Source organism: Coptis chinensis, chromosome 3, assembly GCF_015680905.1.
Source record: "Coptis chinensis isolate HL-2020 chromosome 3, ASM1568090v1, whole genome shotgun sequence".
NCBI lineage: Eukaryota > Viridiplantae > Streptophyta > Magnoliopsida > Ranunculales > Ranunculaceae > Coptis > Coptis chinensis.
In genome coordinates this window covers 103054525-103072428 of record NC_141458.1, presented here as the reverse complement: position 1 = coordinate 103072428, position 17904 = coordinate 103054525, and the positions used below count along the sequence as shown (strand labels likewise).

At 35.2% G+C, this 17904-nt stretch overlaps 1 long non-coding RNA gene across 2 annotated transcripts; it reads right to left on the bottom strand.

Annotated features, from left to right (window-relative positions):
- Nucleotides 1-452: 452 nt before the first annotated feature.
- LOC147512346 (uncharacterized) lies at nt 453-4761 on the bottom strand. Of its 2 annotated transcripts, XR_015217196.1 has the most exons (4): nt 3262-4761; nt 2875-3130; nt 1928-2094; nt 453-1080 (listed from the first exon to the last, which is right to left on the bottom strand). It is a non-coding gene; the product is annotated as an uncharacterized LOC147512346 (long non-coding RNA). The 2 variants fall into 2 exon arrangements; XR_015217194.1 differs by lacking the exon at nt 453-1080 and having other exon boundaries at nt 1558-2094.
- Nucleotides 4762-17904: the final 13143 nt, after the last annotated feature.

The window sequence follows — 17904 nt, the reverse complement described above, 5'->3', positions numbered from 1 at the left end:
ATGTGAAGATAACTTCTATTATTTGATTTTTAGTAAGTGCATCTTAATCTTCCTAGAACTCTTAGACAAGTCCTAATAAAAATTAACTTGATCCCTAACATATATGACTTATCTCTAAGATCATACATGCTAGCATGTAGAACCAAAGCAATGACTTATCTCTAAGCTTATCACCTTGATTCCTAACTAGACTCTACACCAACTACCATTTTGGGATAGGATGTAGGTCTAGTTGTTCTTCCTAACAACTTACTAAAATCAAATAACAAAGGTTTTCCTCACATGAGCATCATTAACTCCCACAAAGGGAAGCTTTAGCTCATGCTCCTTAGGAAAATATGACAAGTGTAGAATGTAGAATGAGAGAGAGAACAAAAAGAAGAAGAACTATCTATATAAACTCACTTGCATTTAGATTTATTTTCAACTAGAAGAACACAAGGTTTCCTCCATTAAAACTAGTACAAGCTTTCTACCAAAACTAAAAACTAAAAATAAAAACTAAGACTAAGGAACTAAAATAATGTATGGTAAAGGAAAAGAAGTCAAGGGAGTAAATGGAGTGTCCCCCCTTGTTTTGTTTTCTTCTTCATTTGAGAGAAATCTCATTTCCTCCCACGTAAAACACCAAATCATATTTACTTCCTTCTTAACCATACAATCCACAGCAAAGTGACACCTATCTTTTTTCACTATTAACACCTAATCTCATCTAACTTTATTAACTACATGCAAGGTGTCACTTTTGCACCAATTATTTGCACATTTGTCTTGACTTGTATGATGACTCATCAAATCTTGCGGGCCCGCATAGTGGGTCCATGTGAAGTCCAGTGGCTGTCTGGTTTTTTGGCAGTTTTACAACTTCTCGCCTATGCGTAGAGTTCATCGCCCTGATTGTCTGAGCAGCTCATTTGTCGCATTCGGAGTCCTGGTTTAAGAGGTGGGAGCTTTAGAAGTTTGATGCTTCTGTGCGGATTTGTTGGGCTTCACATGGCTGATTTGGAAGAATTCATATATACATCGTTCCTTGTGCTTTAACGCAGGTTTAACCAATATTTTCATGTTTACTGCGAAGACCTGCAAAAGTACGAAAACATACTTATTTCATGATTATTAAACACATAATTAACCAAATTTATATGTCTCAATGAGGTTTAATATTACAGTTTTGGGTGCTTATCAATCCTCATACGTAACCATCCTATCAAGGACATCATTATCACTCTTCTGGTTTGGGTCCGTACTTTCTGACCCCTTGCCCTGCTCAGCAGCAGGCTCAGCCTCCCCAACTTTCTTCTTTCCACGGGCCTCAGCCAACCCAGCATCATCAACTAAATCAATCAGGTTCATCCTCTTCAGAGGAACCCGACCTGAAGACGAACGACCTTCAACAGAACCAGGTCGGTCTCCAGACTTAGTTCGAGCCTTCTTAGCCCCCTCCGACTCAACTATTTCGGAATGCCTTTTCAGATTAGGCTTCCAGAACGAACTGAGAGCATCACCCTCCCCACCAAAGATCGCCACTGCGGCACCACCTCAAGACTTTCAAGCACCCGCATCTCCAGAGGAGAAGCAGTTGGAAGCAGAACGATCTGTATCACCAGAGGAGAAGTGGTTGGACGCAGAGCGCCCTCCACCCAACTCGGAACGTTCGGGTGCCAAACGATTTGCATCACCTAACTTAGAATGTTGGGATAGCAAACGATTTGTGTCACCCAACTCAGGACGTATGGAAAGCGTCACCCCTCCAGCCGCCCTCACCGCTCTAGAACGGTGTTCAGCGACCCCACCAGACGTCCTAGCTCTACCAGAATGGCTGTCACTAGCACCTCCACTCCTTTTCACTCTAGAAAACAGGTGCTTTCTTTTGACTCTCCCTCTCCAGGGCAGATTCCGAGCTAGAATCAGAAAGTTCAACCACTACCTTGCGAGCCCTAGCTTTTTGCTCCAACCTATTACGGTTGATTTTCTTCCCTCCACGCCTCTTAAAGTAATGCACAACCTCACCCAACAAAGCCTGCTTATCCTCCAAACTCAAACAAGCAAACCTTTCAATAACACCGTTCTTCGTATGATCACGGATTGTAATCTCTGCAAAAACAAACCAAATAAATAAGAACGTCTAAATTATAATTTAAAACACACACATTACGACCTACAACCAACAACCTACCATGAGGTTGTATAACACGTTTATCAATCTCCAAGCCAGGCGGGCAATATCTACCTACAGCCAACAACGGCTTACGCCACCATTCCTCCTTACTCACCCCCATAATAACAGAAGACTTCCCCTTATAAACATGAAAACTAAAGTTTACAGCACCCGACTTCCTCACAACAAAGTGCTCCGTCACATCATTTAAACAGGTTTTGTAGCCATTGTCATTCAACAAATCCAACACATGGAGAATCCTCTAACTTTCCCCACGAGTTGACAGGGGGCTTTCCCCAAAAAAGTTCAAAACCTCCCCGAAGAAGGCGGAAAATGGCAGCCTCTCATCCCAAATTCTTCATCATCGCCCATAACAAACAACTACTCCTCCACCCCAAGGAGCGAAGGCATTAGTATACAAATTCTTCTCCCGGCGGATCGTTACCGCAGACGGATCGGATTTCACCCAATCAAACTCCTTCTCAAAAGCGCATAACAAATCCCGACTTTAGGCTTCCTCTCATCCACCATCTCCAACGAAGAAGACGACGAAGCCTCATCACCACTACGAACCCTATCCTCAACTTCTTCGTTACTTACCGTTCTCTCTCTCTATTTACCAACTTCAACCTCACCACTTACACTATCACTAGTCATAGACATTGCACAATCAAAGAAAGAAGGAAAGCTCAAATTTTTAAGTTGAAAACACGAACCTGATGGCAAGGGATGAGAGGTTTTTCCTTGTGTTCTTTCCTTTTCTTTCGCTCTGAATATTTTCCTTTTTTCCCTTTGGTTGAAAAGTGAACAAACAAAAGCTTCTACAAATCAAAAACCCCTCAACTGCCTGAAACACCTCGAGACAATCAAAACGTTTCGTGTTGCCAAAACCTAAATCATTACATGCTCACAAATCGCAGTAACTCCGGGCCTACAAATCCAGCCCAACAGTTCCCGCACATTCTCCGAAACCTAAATTCAAAACAAAACAGCTGTCAGACACGTGCTTTCAAACTTTACTTTTTTAATCGTTTCTACTTCCACGCGCAAATGTACCGGCCCAAATGAATGAGCAGTAAAAATAAAGAGGGTTGTGTAAGTACCCTTCGTTCTACACTACATAGCACGTGTCTACATGGCAGGACGTCTTACTTCAGCTCGTCCCACAACATCAGATCGTACCAACGACCGAGCATCTAGGTCGTCACCAGCAACAGTTACAGCCATTCATGGAAAGATATCAACTAGCACAATCTTGGAGCTCAATCAACGCCACAATCAAGGAGACATTAACTTTGTAACATCACATTAATGGCGAATCACCAAGATAGCACACAAGGTGGATCTACAATCCATAACAGTTCAAGCACACCTCTATAAATAGAGAGAGATGAACTACATAAGGTTTGATTCAAGTTTACCCCGAGAAACTTGATACGTAGGCAACTCTTATCCCAAGAAAAGTGCAGTCACTTCCTATCCGACAAATTCTCAGGTCATAGTCCCAAAATAACCAACATATATACACATTAAATAACATTAAATATCCACTAACATAACAAAATACATGAAATAAAATAAATGAAAGTTATACAAAATGAAATTACAGTACATGAGATACAACAAATTACTACTCTGGTAACATTCTGGACTCACATGTGGAAGAGCTCGAGTCTATGCCTTCATTATGGATTGCTAGCCTTTGTTGAATGTCTTTTACTTTATCTTCCATAATGTCAGAGTTAACGCATATTTTCTCTATAATAAATACGTTGTAAGATATTGTTTCCTTTATTTCATAAAATATTACCATCATTTGCTATATTTATCTCTATAGTTGTGAATAACACATCGATCTGTACCTTTAACACATTCGTTTTCAGAATGTAAACTATTTAAACTCCTGTTGATTTCCATGAAAGCATTATCGAGGACGAGTTGGGAATGATCAATTGTTGTTTGTTAACAAATTCAATAATACAATAATTAGAAGTCAATTTATGTACGTATTGTATGAAAATGGCAATTAAATAAAAACAAATCTTTATTAATTAAACCATTAAAACAAAAACTCTAACATGATAAAAAAAACCAATAACCAATATAAAGACACTCAAACTTTATTCAAAACCAACCACTACACCATAATAGTCTATTAGTCATGGCAAAAAATAGTTACGAATAATTTTCGCAATGCTTAAAATGCATTGCAAATAGGGTATGGGTAAAGTGTTAGAAATGTTTGCAATGGTTAAAAAGCGTTGCAAACCAAATTTTCCAATAGTTATTAACCATTGCGTAGTTTGATTTGTAACAATTATTGATGAATGTTTTAATATTTATTTTTTGCTTTGTAAGCATTACTAATGTGTTGATATGGTAATATATATATTTATTTTATTTTATTTTTTTCTTGCCCCATCCACCCTGAACTTGCACAAATGACACTCCTGGTTTCCTAGAAGCAAATATCTTAACTTATCCATTTCCCAGTGCCATTTCATACAATTTGATAGGTAAATGATGGCAAATAAACACAAACAAAAAACTGAAAAAGTACAATATTCACTGAACTATATATATATATATATATATATATATATATATATATATATATATCAAATAAAAGAAAAAGAGATCAGGTAAAACACCTGATTAAAGCGGAAGAAGATCAGTCAGCAGCAAGAACACTTGATTAAACTGAACTTTTATTTATATGGATGGAAGTGTATGTTACAAGGGGAGATAGAGAGCACTCTTAGCAAACTAGAAAGAAAATTGAAAGGTAAAATATTGGATGCCCTCAACAAGGGTGAGGTATCCCTTTTATACTAGTCGGAACTCAAAATATAATTTGGAGTCCGCAGAGGAAGTGGCTACATGTGCTTCAATAATTGCAGTCGACTGGGCCACCTTGACAAAGCATACTTGTCTTTTCTTACGTCTTCAAAGGATAAGAATCCTTTTTGATACTTTTTATTCCAATACCTTTTGACTTTAAGGAAAAGAAAAGGTGAAATGTCCCTTTCATGGGTCCTTCTTGGATAAAGTAATAAGAATACATTATTTGATTCTATTTCTGGTCCTTAATTTGGGCCATAGTGTCTGCCATTATGCTGAAAAGATAATTATTATTATCTTTGGTATTCTGAAAACTTGCCGTGTAATCCTGAACTTCCTTACTTTTTAAAGGAAGTAGTCTTGGATTCTGTTTTTGCCTTAAGGGCTTCTTTGAACTTAGCCCATATGTCCATAGGTTCTTCGGAGTTTTGGAAGAGCTTGGATATAAGCGGGTTATTGATTCTGTAATATCAAAATTGTCACCCAATTCTTCTTCGGGCTGACCTTCTCCGGCTAAGCAAGCAAATTGGTTTGCTTCTTCCTGACTATTAATTGATGTCATGGAAACATCATCATGCTGAGAAGATAGCATTGCATTTTCTGAGGATGAAATTTCCTTAATACCCTGGGATTCCAAAACTGGTAACTTAAAGGAATTTACAAAATGATTTTTAAGCTTCTCCATGCATAACTCATTGATTTGGCTATCAGAGAAACTGGGATTCTGAAATTTGATAAGATTCTTCATCATATCGAAAGGATTTCCTGTATCCACATCTTCTGTAGGATTAATTGCGGGAGTTACGTTCTATGAATGATTTCAAATCATTCTCAATGTTGATGATGGCTTCATTTGAAAAGAAATCCACCATCTTGAATAGAATTTTCTCTTGAATTTGGAATTTTAAGGTGATTATATTCACAACTAAAATCCCACTTGAATATCAAGGAATACCATATATGGTAAAAGGTCAAGGATGATAATCCTCTTGGCATCTTATCATTGCCTTTCGGTGAGGATGATTGTGGAGTCCATTTTAGAAAAATATCTAAAAAAAGATTCTCAGGGAGAATATCCAATTACGGACCAAAATACTCCCACCTTGAAAGATCCAATATGGATAGTCGAGTCTTGATGGATACGTGGGCAAAGCTTGATAAACCATGAGTGTTTCTGTGAGAATTCTGATAGAAAAACACATTAGTAAAAGTTTGAGATATAGTCGGTAGTTATATAGGATATTTGTCGAACTCAATTTTCGACACTTGTTGGGTCCAAACCCCACTCATTGTAAGAGATAATTCTCTTAAAAATTGCTTTTCTTTGTAAGAGATCGGACTATATTCGAATCGGGATCTTTCATAGCATTATGGTGAATATCCATCTTGGATGTAGCCGAAGCTAAAATTTCTTCATAGATATATTTATGTGTTTTGCCAACAACAACGGGATGCTGGCGTGTGTCAAAATATCTTCTTTGAATTTCCCAATCGGGCATCCACTTGCTTTCATCACGGTTGAAGATAAATGGTGTTTGATCGCCCTTTTATTAGGGACATAAGGAGTCGAGGAGTAAGGACTGCCTCTTTCATTGACTTTCCTTTTCTTTGTGATAACGGAGGAAATTGCTCCTTATTGTCAAGGAAATTATATTTTCCTTTGCTTTTTCCCCGCCTCTTGTGGTATAACCGACCTTTGCCTCTCGAGAGGTGCTCATGATCCCTGCAAGAATTCTCTAGTTAGAAAATCGGCAAAGAATTAGAATCACCTTTGATATACTCAATGTCAAAATCAAAGGCGAAAAGATCCGCTTGCCATCCCGCAAAAATCTGTTTAGAAGCAATATTCTTGATATCTTTTACGTAATACGTTTAGCAAAGCACTACAATCAATACGTACCAAGAACTTCTGATTTAGTAAATCATCCTGGAATTTATGAATACACTTTACCAAGGACAGAATTTCTTGTTTAATAGTAGAATAATTAATCTGTGCTTTCTTCCAAGTTCCGGAAGTAAAACGGATTAATTCTTCTCTACTAGAGATAGGATTCTTCTGTTTTAAGATACCACCATAACCCATGTTAGAAGCATTTGTTTCCACAATTTTTAACCAATTAAAATTAGGCAAAGATAAGCAAGGTAATTGTTTTGCTTTAAGCTTTATTTTCTGTACCGCCCTAGAATGAGCTATACTCCAAGAGGTTGGAATCGTTGTTGATCTGGAGTATAGAATAGAGGTATCCTGTGAAAGATTTTTATAATAGTCTGCCAAATAATTCAAACTACCAATAAATCTTTGTAACTGAGTTTTGTCTAAAATTTCATCAGGAAATTTAGAAGCAAACTCAATACTTCTGTCGATAGGAATAATTTTTCCTTCAGTAATGTTATGTCCAAGAAAACGAACAGTTGTTTGAAACAACTTCATTTTTGGAGCCGATACTACTAAACCATTTCGTTTAATAAGCTCTTTAAATATCTTTAAATGCTTAATATGCTGTTCTAAAGATTTAGAATAAATTAGAATATCATCAATATAGACAATAGCAAAATCCGAATAGGGATTGCAAATCTCATTCATAATATTCTGAAATTCCGAAGGAGCATTCTTCAAACCAAAGGGCATTACAGTCCATTCATAATGTCCAAAGGGTACTGTAAAAGCAGTTTTATACCGATCTTCAGGGGCAATTTGGACTTGCCAGTAACCTGACTTAAGGTCAAACTTTGAGAAGATGATCGCTGTAGATAAACGATCTAATAAATCCTTTTTATTAGGAATGGGATATCTAATCCATTGTAAGGCAGTATTAAGAGGTTTAAAATTAATAACCAGTCTGGGAACCCCTCTTTCTTTCTCAGCTGCTTTATTGACATAAAAGTTGTACAACTCAAGGAGATTTACTTGGAGTAATCAACTTCTTATCCGTAAGACTACGGATCTCTTTTCTCGCATAAAGTCAAATACTCGATTTCATTTGGTAGGTCTAGCCTTAGTGGGAATAAACTGTTCATTAAAGCTAGATTCATAGGGTAAAGAAACCATATGCTTCTTTCTTTCCCAAAAGCATTGGGAATATCACTCTGGACTTGATAATAAATTGATTTTTAATTTGTTCAATTTTATACGGAAACTCCTTCTTGTTGAAGTCTTTCTTTGTAACTTTAAAGAAGTTATTTCTTCTTTGAGAAAGTTTAATTGACTTTCTTTTGCTACTAGATTTGTATTAATCATAGCAACCTGCTTTTGAACCGGGGGAGTTATGAATTCAAAGATAACTCTATTTTTATCAATAGTTGCATGAATACCTATATTAGTGATACTAGTAATAGGCATGATAGAGTTAAGGAAAGGATTTCCTAAAATAGTATGCTGGGACATATCTTTCACCAGAAGAAAGGTAGTAGATAAACAATGTCCTTCTTTGAGATGAATACATCCATTAATTTGTATGCAACCTGCATAGGTGCGCCACTAGCGAGAGAAAGATTTTGAGTAGATTTCTCAAAAATATTTAGTAGGAACTAAACCCTCTTGAATACAATTCAGATCTGCTCCATTTGTCATAAAGGGCAACATGATTAGTGAGAGTATATTCTCTTTAATAACTAAATTAACATGGACATTCCATCTTTGGAATGTAATGTTATTAACCTTAGTATAATTCTGAATTTCAGAATTGTCCACCATATTCTTATTGGTCTTTAAGGCTTTTATGTGCTTTTTAAGGTTATTAACCTCATCTTTGTAGATCCCGAATACTAGTGATATGAGAATTTCCTTTATATAAAGTATTAGGAAGTCTCATATGATTATAAGAACCAAGATTCTGTAAGGTCATAAAGTTTTGAAGATAATGAAGATCATAAATCTTATCCTGTGGATTAATCTTAAATTTTCTTATCTTCAAAAGATTACTATAGTCTTGTGGTCTAGTAGAACACTGACTAGTCTTATGACCATTATGATCACACTTAATACAAAAACGAAGAGCTTTGGCTTTAGGCCTAAGTTTCTTCCAATGCTGCTTTTCTCTAAGACTTTTTGGTTTTTTATAAGTCTTAGAATCATTGATTTTAGTAACTAGTATGTTACTATCCTTTTCTTTTATTGGAGACTGAACAGTCATCATATTCTTATTCACCTTAGAATGTTTTGTGTTACATTCTAGTACTCCAATATAATTATTAGTAGGACCTGTAATATCCTTCTTGACAACAGGTGGAATAACAAACCTTTCTGTTCTTGAATTACCTCTTTATTAGGTAACTTATTTTTTTCCTTTTTAATTAAGGTATTTTCCTTAGGTAAATCTATTTTACCTCGGCCATAAGCCTAGCCTCTTGTTTGGCTTTAAGAAAATCAACGATATCTTTTCTCGAGTTGCCGCTCAACTCTGCCATTCAGAGAATTTTATGATTACGATACTCTAAACAAAACCATTTTGTTAGAGGAGTACAATTCCTCGATGATAATCATAATAATCATCATAAGGTCTCGAGCATAGGTTTCAATTCGTAGGAGTAAAATATTTACTCAACTCTTCATATTTTAATTTATAAAATTGATAAGTTTCATAAGGTGTATAATCCATCTATAAAACAAAATCCATTTTATTGTGGGAGATTCCCTAACTTGTGTATAAATACCATGTGGTATTTGTTGATTAGAATCGGATCTCTTCTGATTGATTATCTTGTGTTGTAGATTCAGTTTAAAGCTGAATGCCTAGAAGATTGTGGTATAGAGATCTTGTAAAGGGGACCTCAAGACAAACTTCTACCAACAAAAGGTTTCTTAAAGTTCAATATAACTTCACCTTACATTTGTTTTGGACTATTTGGTCTAAATCATTATTAATGATTGGGCTGTGGTTGAGCAGTTTTTTGCAAATCCATGTTTTCGAAATTGAATCTCACTCCAAGGAATCATCACGGGTGTTGCTACACTAGAGGTTAAAAGATTTGTGTCTATCAACACGGTCTTACCTGGTGTAGTTTTATGCCGTACATTAGGTGTTAAAGTCCGTAACACCTTGTAGTGAATACGTAAGTAATTCCTATCACTTGAGATCGGGTAAAAAGTTATAACCTTTAGCCTGAATTTGTAATGATCTGAGAATCATAAAGATTTCTATCCGATAAAGCTAAACTTAAATTAGGATAGACATCAAAATAGGCTAGTCCATGACAAAGACTAGTCTCTTGCTCCCATAAGGGGCGGTAAATAGTCGAGACACCTAGCATCTCGAGTGTTGCTTTGAATACAAGCATTCATACCCAAAAGGGTCAATAGTGCAGAAAGCAAACTGTATTAAGCCTATGTGAATAAATTTATAATTCTTCACATGGTGATATAAATCCACGAGGGCTTAAAAGATTTAAATTATTACTCATGGAATTTAAACTAATAGTTTGTTCCATAGTTTTCTGATAATTTCTTGGTCAATTTTTCAATCCGGTTACCATATCTATATATGGTTTTGGGATCCATATTAGGGATCGTCCATTTATTCATTTTGTCGTGTGCCGAGATCATACTCGATTAATTACGTGTTCTTAATTGAACTCGGATCATCATTATTTGATGATTGTGCCATGGGGTTGAGGTGTTAGTGCAAAGCAGGTAGAAAGTATAATGAATTATAACTATACTAAACGGTATAAAACTATTCTTGATGTAATCATTGACACATCGTCTTCTTCTCCAAATATTATAAAGCGGTATAATCAAAATCAAGTCTTTAGTGCTTATATTAAGTAAAACCACGCATCCCGGCTTTACGGGGAGCAAGCGGCCTAAGCGCGCTACGCTAAGCGGCGGCATATACCCACATCGACTTTGGTGGCGTCGAGTTACCAATATAAGCGTAAAGAAACAATAATGACCTGTTGCTAAAGCAAATAGTCTTATTTCAACAAGAATAAAATTAAGTAATCTTAACTTTATCTCTAATAAGATACTATTCATATCTTTGGAAAGGAAGAGTCAGCGATATTTTTTAGGATCGGTAGGACATTCTTGTGGTGGGAAAACCCGAGCCTTTAAGCAAGTAGTCCTAAAAGTAACCCTCACACCTTTTTCCTTAATCATACTTATATCTCTTACTTACATCTTTTCTTGGAAATCATACAATTAAATATAATTGTAAAACATTTCCTCACCGTTATGCACTAACCTCAATTTCTTTTCATATTTGGTATCGAGCCAACAAATTTGAGGTTAGTGCATAGCGGTGAGGAAATGTTTTACAATTATATTTAATTGTATGATTTCCTAAGAAAAGATGTAAATAAAGATATAAGTATGATTAAGGAAAAAGATGTGAGGGTACTTCTCTTTAGGACTACTTGCTTAAAAACGGTTTTCGATTTCCGACCAAAAATGTCCACCGATCCTAAAATATCTTGACTCTTCTTTCCCATTATTATGAATAGTATCTTATTAGAGATGAAGTTAAGATTACTTAATTTTATTCTTGTTGAAATAAGACTATTTTTAGCAAGAAAGGTCATTATTGTTTCTTTACGTTTATATTGGTAACTTCGGGACGCCACCAAAGTCGCGTAGGGTATATCTTTGTCTTAGATTTTAGAAGCGTTAGGCCGTTTGCTCCAAAGCCCGCGTTGACGCGTGGTTTTACTTAATATAAGCACTAAAGACTTGATTTTGATTATACTCTTAATAATATTTGGAAGAAAACGATGTATCGAATGATCACATCAAGAATAGTTTTTATCTTGTTTAGTATAGTTATAATTCATTATACTCTACCTGTTTTGCACTAACACCTCAACCCCCATGGCACAATCATCAAATAATGATGATCCGAAGTTCAATTAAGAACACGTAATTAATCGAGTATGATCTCGACACACAGGGACAAAATGAATAAATGGACAATCCCTAATATGGATCCCAAAACCATATATAGATATGGTAACTGGATTGAAAAAATTGACGATAAAATTGCGGTAAAACTATGGAACAAACTATTAGTTTAAATTCCATGAGTAATAATTTAAATCTTTTAAGCCCTCGTGATTTATATCACCATGTGAAGAATTATAAATTTATTCACATAGGCTTAATACAGGTTGCTTTCATACCATTGACCCTTTTGGGTATGAATGCTTGTATTGAAGCAACTTTCGAGATGCTAGGTGTCTCGACTATTTACGTCCCCTTATGGGAGCAAGAGACTAGTCTTTGTCATGGACATCTATTTTGATGTCTATCCTAATTTAAGTTTAGCTTTATCGGATAGAAATCTTTATGATTCTCAGATCATTACAAATTCAAAGCTAAAGGTTATAACTTTTACACGGATGAAAGTGATAGGAATTACTTTACGTATTCACTACAAGGTGTTATTCTGCGGACTTTAACACCTAATGTGCGACATAAAACTACAAAAGGTAAAAGGCGTGTTAATAGACACAAATCTTTTAACTTCTAGTGTAGCAACACCGGATGATTCCTTGGAGTGAGATTCAATTTCGAAACATGGATTTCTAAAAATTTGTTCAACCACGACCAATCATTAATAATGATTTAGACCGGATAGTCCAAACAACGTAAGATGAAGTTATATTGAACTTTAAGAAACCTTTTGTTGGTAGAAGTTTGTCTTTGAGGTTTTACAAGATCTCTATACCACAATCTTCTAGGCATTGGTTTCGGAAACTGAATCACGACATACCGATATAATCAATCAGAAGAGATCCGATCTCTAATCAACAAATACCACATGGTATTTATACGACATGCCAGTTTAGGAATCTCCCACGACATCGAAAATGAATTTTTGTTTTATAGATGGATTATACACCTTATGAAACTTATCAATTTTATAAATTAAAATATGAAGAGTTGAGTAAATATTTTACTCCTACGAAATTGAAACCTATGCTTAGACCTTATGATGATTATTATGATTATCATCGGGAGGAATTGTACTCCTCGACAAAATGGTTTTTTGCTAGAGTATCATAATCATAAAATTCTGAATGGCGAGTTGAGCGTGCAACTCGAAAAAAGATATCGGTGATTTTCTTAAAGCCAAACAAGAGGTTAGGCTTTAGGGCGAAGGTAAAAATAGATTTACCTAAAGGAAAATACCTTAATTAAAAGGAAAATAATTTACCTAATAAAGAGGTAATTCAAGAACGAAGAAAGGATTCCACCTATTGCAAAGGAGGAGATCACTACTAAATGTAATTTTACTCCGTGCATAATTTATATTGGTGTGTTAGAATTTCATCGAGGAAAAATGGACTACTCTTGATGAAAAGGAGATGTGACTATTCATCCTCCAACAACACCTTGGCTAAAAGATAGTTTGGGTGGCTTATATCAAGCCTACCAAGAAGAAGCCCACAAATCTGTGAGGATAGAGGATATTAATAAAATTTGTAAACAAAATAATTATACAAATTTGTGTTTACAAACTATTGGAGCTCAATTAATCGGGATTGAGAATAATCTTGAAAATATCCTTAAACATACCCCTAGGAATGATCCTAATAAGGATAAAGAACCTTTAAAGAATATTTCTTTAAAACAAAATAGTTCTTTTGGTCATATTAGACCATCTATTCAAACCTCACGTGGATATTCCCAATTTCAAAATTTGGATCGGTCTTCATCCAAAAATGATTTTATTGAGAAATTATACACCCAATTAAGCAAATTAAATCTTAATATTCTTTCTCAAGAATCTAACTCTCGAAGATGATATTAATCCAAATGAAATTTTGGATATTGAAGCAAATTTAAACTTCTCAAATCTGAATAAAATAACTTATGAGCGGAAATGCGAGAAAGTGAGTCATATAGGTCACCGGAGAATTATTATCCTAGACCCACTCTCAAGATATTCTTTATGAAGAAGCCTATTTTAATGACCAAGTGTCTTATCAAGCTAAGACTATTTACACTTGGAATATTGATGCTAAATCTGACTATCGATTTATCACACGCCTTCGGGGAGATGCTCATGTATGCAAGTGTTTGCAAAGCCCATGGAAATCTGATGGCGGATGTCTGCGGGTTTATTTCCCATGGATTTGTAGGTATTCTTAAAGGTTGGTGGGATAATGTTCTCACTCATGAGCAAAGAGATGAAATCTATAACTCTACCAAAGTGGAGTTTAGTTCGAAGCTAATCGGGAATATATCTAATCGACGCAGCGGTCTACACTCTATGCCTAACCATTGTCCATCATTTTATTGGACCGGAAGGTTTGTCGGTGAAAAGAATAGAGATGCTGCAAAATCTTAGATGTCCTACTCTATCTCATTTTAGATGGTATAAGGATGTCTTCCTAGCCAAAGTTCTACAATTACATGATGCTAATAGTGAGCATTGGAAATCTAAATTTATTGATGGTCTCCTAACTTCTTTTGCGAGAAAAGGTTAGGAAAAAGCTCGAGAGATCTTAATGGAGGATCTAATATTTCTTATGAGTCTCACACTTATGGGAGTCTCATTAGTCAAGTCATCCAAGAAGGTCTTAGTCTATGCAATGATCTTAAGCTACAAACATCGGCTTAAAAAGCGAGAATCTTTTACGGTAAACAAGAGCTAGGAGAATTTTGTGAGCAATTTGCTTATGATATTCCTTCTCAAAGAAAGAAGAAAATTTCTTCTAAAACCCCGGAAAACAGTAAGAGAATATATTCGAAAACATAAAAGGAGTTCCAATAAAAATTGGAAACCTAATAAAGATTTTTATAAAGATCCACACCATAAAAAGTAATATTACTTGTTTAAAATGTGTGGAAAAATTGGTCATTATGCCAACCCAATGTGCTATACTAAATGAAAATCAATAATCTAGAGATTAATGAAGATCTTAAATTACAATTAAGTAAAATCTTACTTAATACTAGTTCTTCTGAATCGATAATGATCGAAGATCCTTACTCTAGTACTTGAGAAAATGAAGCACCATAATGGGTGTAACATGTTGCAATCTAAATGTGATAGCATGAGAGCTATTTTACAGATGAATGGGTTAGCTATTAATGTTCGACCTCGAGAACAAATGAATTGGTCCTAGAACTTATCGACTCTATTATTCGACCCGACACTAAGCTAAAGTTAATTAAAACTTGCTTTAAAAGCAGATTAAGGACAACATTGTTGATCCTACGGAAGGTATAATCTTAGAGAGGTATTTGATGCCTAGGAAAAATAAACCTAGTTCCTCAAAGTCTCTAGTCACCCGGAATCTCAATGATAAAATCGAGAATCTCAACAAAGAGATTCTTCATTTAAAGCAAAGAGTGTTTCAAATAGAGAAACACTATTTCAAGGAAGACACTAACTTCCAACACTGCCGGTTTCACTTCCTCTATACTTTCTAGGAAATGGAATATTTTTATAACCTTGATTATTGACAAAGAATATATTTTGAATAATTATATTGCTTTAGTCGATAGTGGTGCGAGATATGAATTGTATCCAAGAAGGATTAATTCCACCAAAATATTTTGAAACTACTACTCAAACCATGACCGTGCTAGTGGTAGTAAAATTGCTATTCAGCATAAGCTTACTAAGGTTAATATTAATAAGAATGAGGTTAATATACCTCTATCTTTTCTCTTAATTAAAGACCTTACCCAGCAAATTATACTGGGAACCCCTTTCTTAAATACTATTATGCCTATAAATAAAATTGACAATTATGGTATTTACACTAACTTTGAGGATCATCCTTTTGGTCTTGAATTTATCTCTTCTTCTTCGCGAGCAGGGAAGATCCAAGATTGTGAAATATAATTCACAAACAAAGGCTTTATGAGTATCCAAATATTTTGGAAATAATATACTCTTCATTATTCAGAGAATATTTCTCCGGGATTATATCCTGTATATCTAAGACATAATTGAATGTCTCTTTACAGAATCGAATGCTCCAATTTGGTTCGTTGGAGAATCCATTATATGGACAGCACATAGAGCAACCTTTTAAGGACTCTGAATCCTTTCAGGATACTGCTAATGTTGAGATTATCAACATTCTTGAGGACAATTTAGGCCTCCTTAACTGGGATCATTCGAGAGTCATTGGTACTTCTAACGGCATCAACAAGGGGTAAAACCTTGAGAGTCACGAATATTTTAAAGACCTATCACGAGTTCTTCGCATAATTTTTCTAGAAAGTCTAAAAATCTTGGTAAAAGAAAAGTCACGATTTGATGATCTAGAGTTACCTTATGTCTATGATAACCGACATAAGTTCTTTACACATCAAAAGCTTCATGACTTTGAGGAAGTCCATTTTGGACAATGTTATCAAAACCTTTGATCGGCATAATAAAAAGATCTTATCAGATTCTTAAAATCACTGCTAAATATTTTAGCAAGCTTAACCAGAACTCAATCAAGCCTTGGTCTCAGGTTAATAAAACCAATAGTTCAAAAAGATCTCTTGATTGTGTACCTTGGAGTATTCTCTCCAAAGACTTTTCATAATATTTTTGGAATAAAGCCAAAATTTCCCTTCCAGCACCTTTACCTGATTTAATCCAAAATCTTCCTCCTTCACATTTTCAGAAATGGATTAATAATTGGAATTCAATAGTTTTGGGTTCTTGCCCTTTGATTATAAAAGGTATTGCCCATATCACTGAAGGTACTCACAGTATACATCCTAGTCTTCATATCTTCCTTCCTGCCACATTTTGGCAATATTTTGGTCCTGAAGATATGTTTTTAATTGATGAATTACTAGAGATGGGATTTATTAAATCCATAACCATCAGTACTGAAGTATCTTTGAAAGCAGGAGCTAATGACAGAACATTCCTGCCTTCACCATTGGTTCAGGCCATAGAAAATACTATGATAAAATGGCATGGAACTATTTACTGTGAATTTATTACAGCTTGTCCTGAATATACAGAAGATAAAACTTATCCTGCAGTATTTTTGGTCCGAATCCATAAACAGAGACCTTTTGATGACATATCAAGAGTTATTTCTCTTTCGGAATCTAAGGAGAAATTTCATATAATTACAGCAGAAGACAGGATCAGAGAAATGGCCGAAATTCGTGCTATTGGTCTTCATCAGATTAAATGGTTTATCAGATCTAATTCAGCACAAAAGTATCCAAAGTTTACTTTGTTTGCGAATCGATAGATTTCTAATCCTTGAGAATCCTTGGACAATTCTAATAAAACCAAATTCTTTGAGCAATTCAGCAGGATGAGCTCTTTGGCTCTTAGTCCAACGGCTATGGAGATCCTCAAATTAATAGAGGAAGAAGGATCTTATGAGTATCTTAACCATCTTGGGTACCTTTCCTCGAGTGAACTTGAAGATGTGGTTAATGATATCCGATCCAAGTTCTTTGAGAATCTACGACTCAAAGATAATGGCATAATGGCCCAAATTAAGGACCGAGAAATAGAATCAAGAAATTTGTATTCTTATTACTTTATCCAAGAAGGACCCATGAAAGGGACATTTCACCTTTTCTTTTCGTTAAAGTCAAAAGGTAATGGAGTAAAGTATCAAAAGGATTCTTATCCTTTGAAGACAGAAGTAAAAGACAAGTATGCTTTGTCAAGGTGGCCCAGTCGACTGCAATTATTGAAACACACGTAGCCACTTCCTGTGCGGACTCCAAATTATATTTTGAGTTCCGACTAGTATAAAAGGGATACCTCACCCTTGTTGAGGGGTATCCAATATTTTACCTTTCAATTTTCTTTCTAGTTTGCTAAGAGTGCTCTCTCTCTCCCCTTGTAACATACATTCATCCATATAAATAAAAGTTCGGTTTAATCAAGTGTTCTTCACGACCGATCTTCTTCTTCGCATTAATCGGTGTTTTACGATCTCAATTTCTTTTCATATTTGGTGTATATATATATATATATATA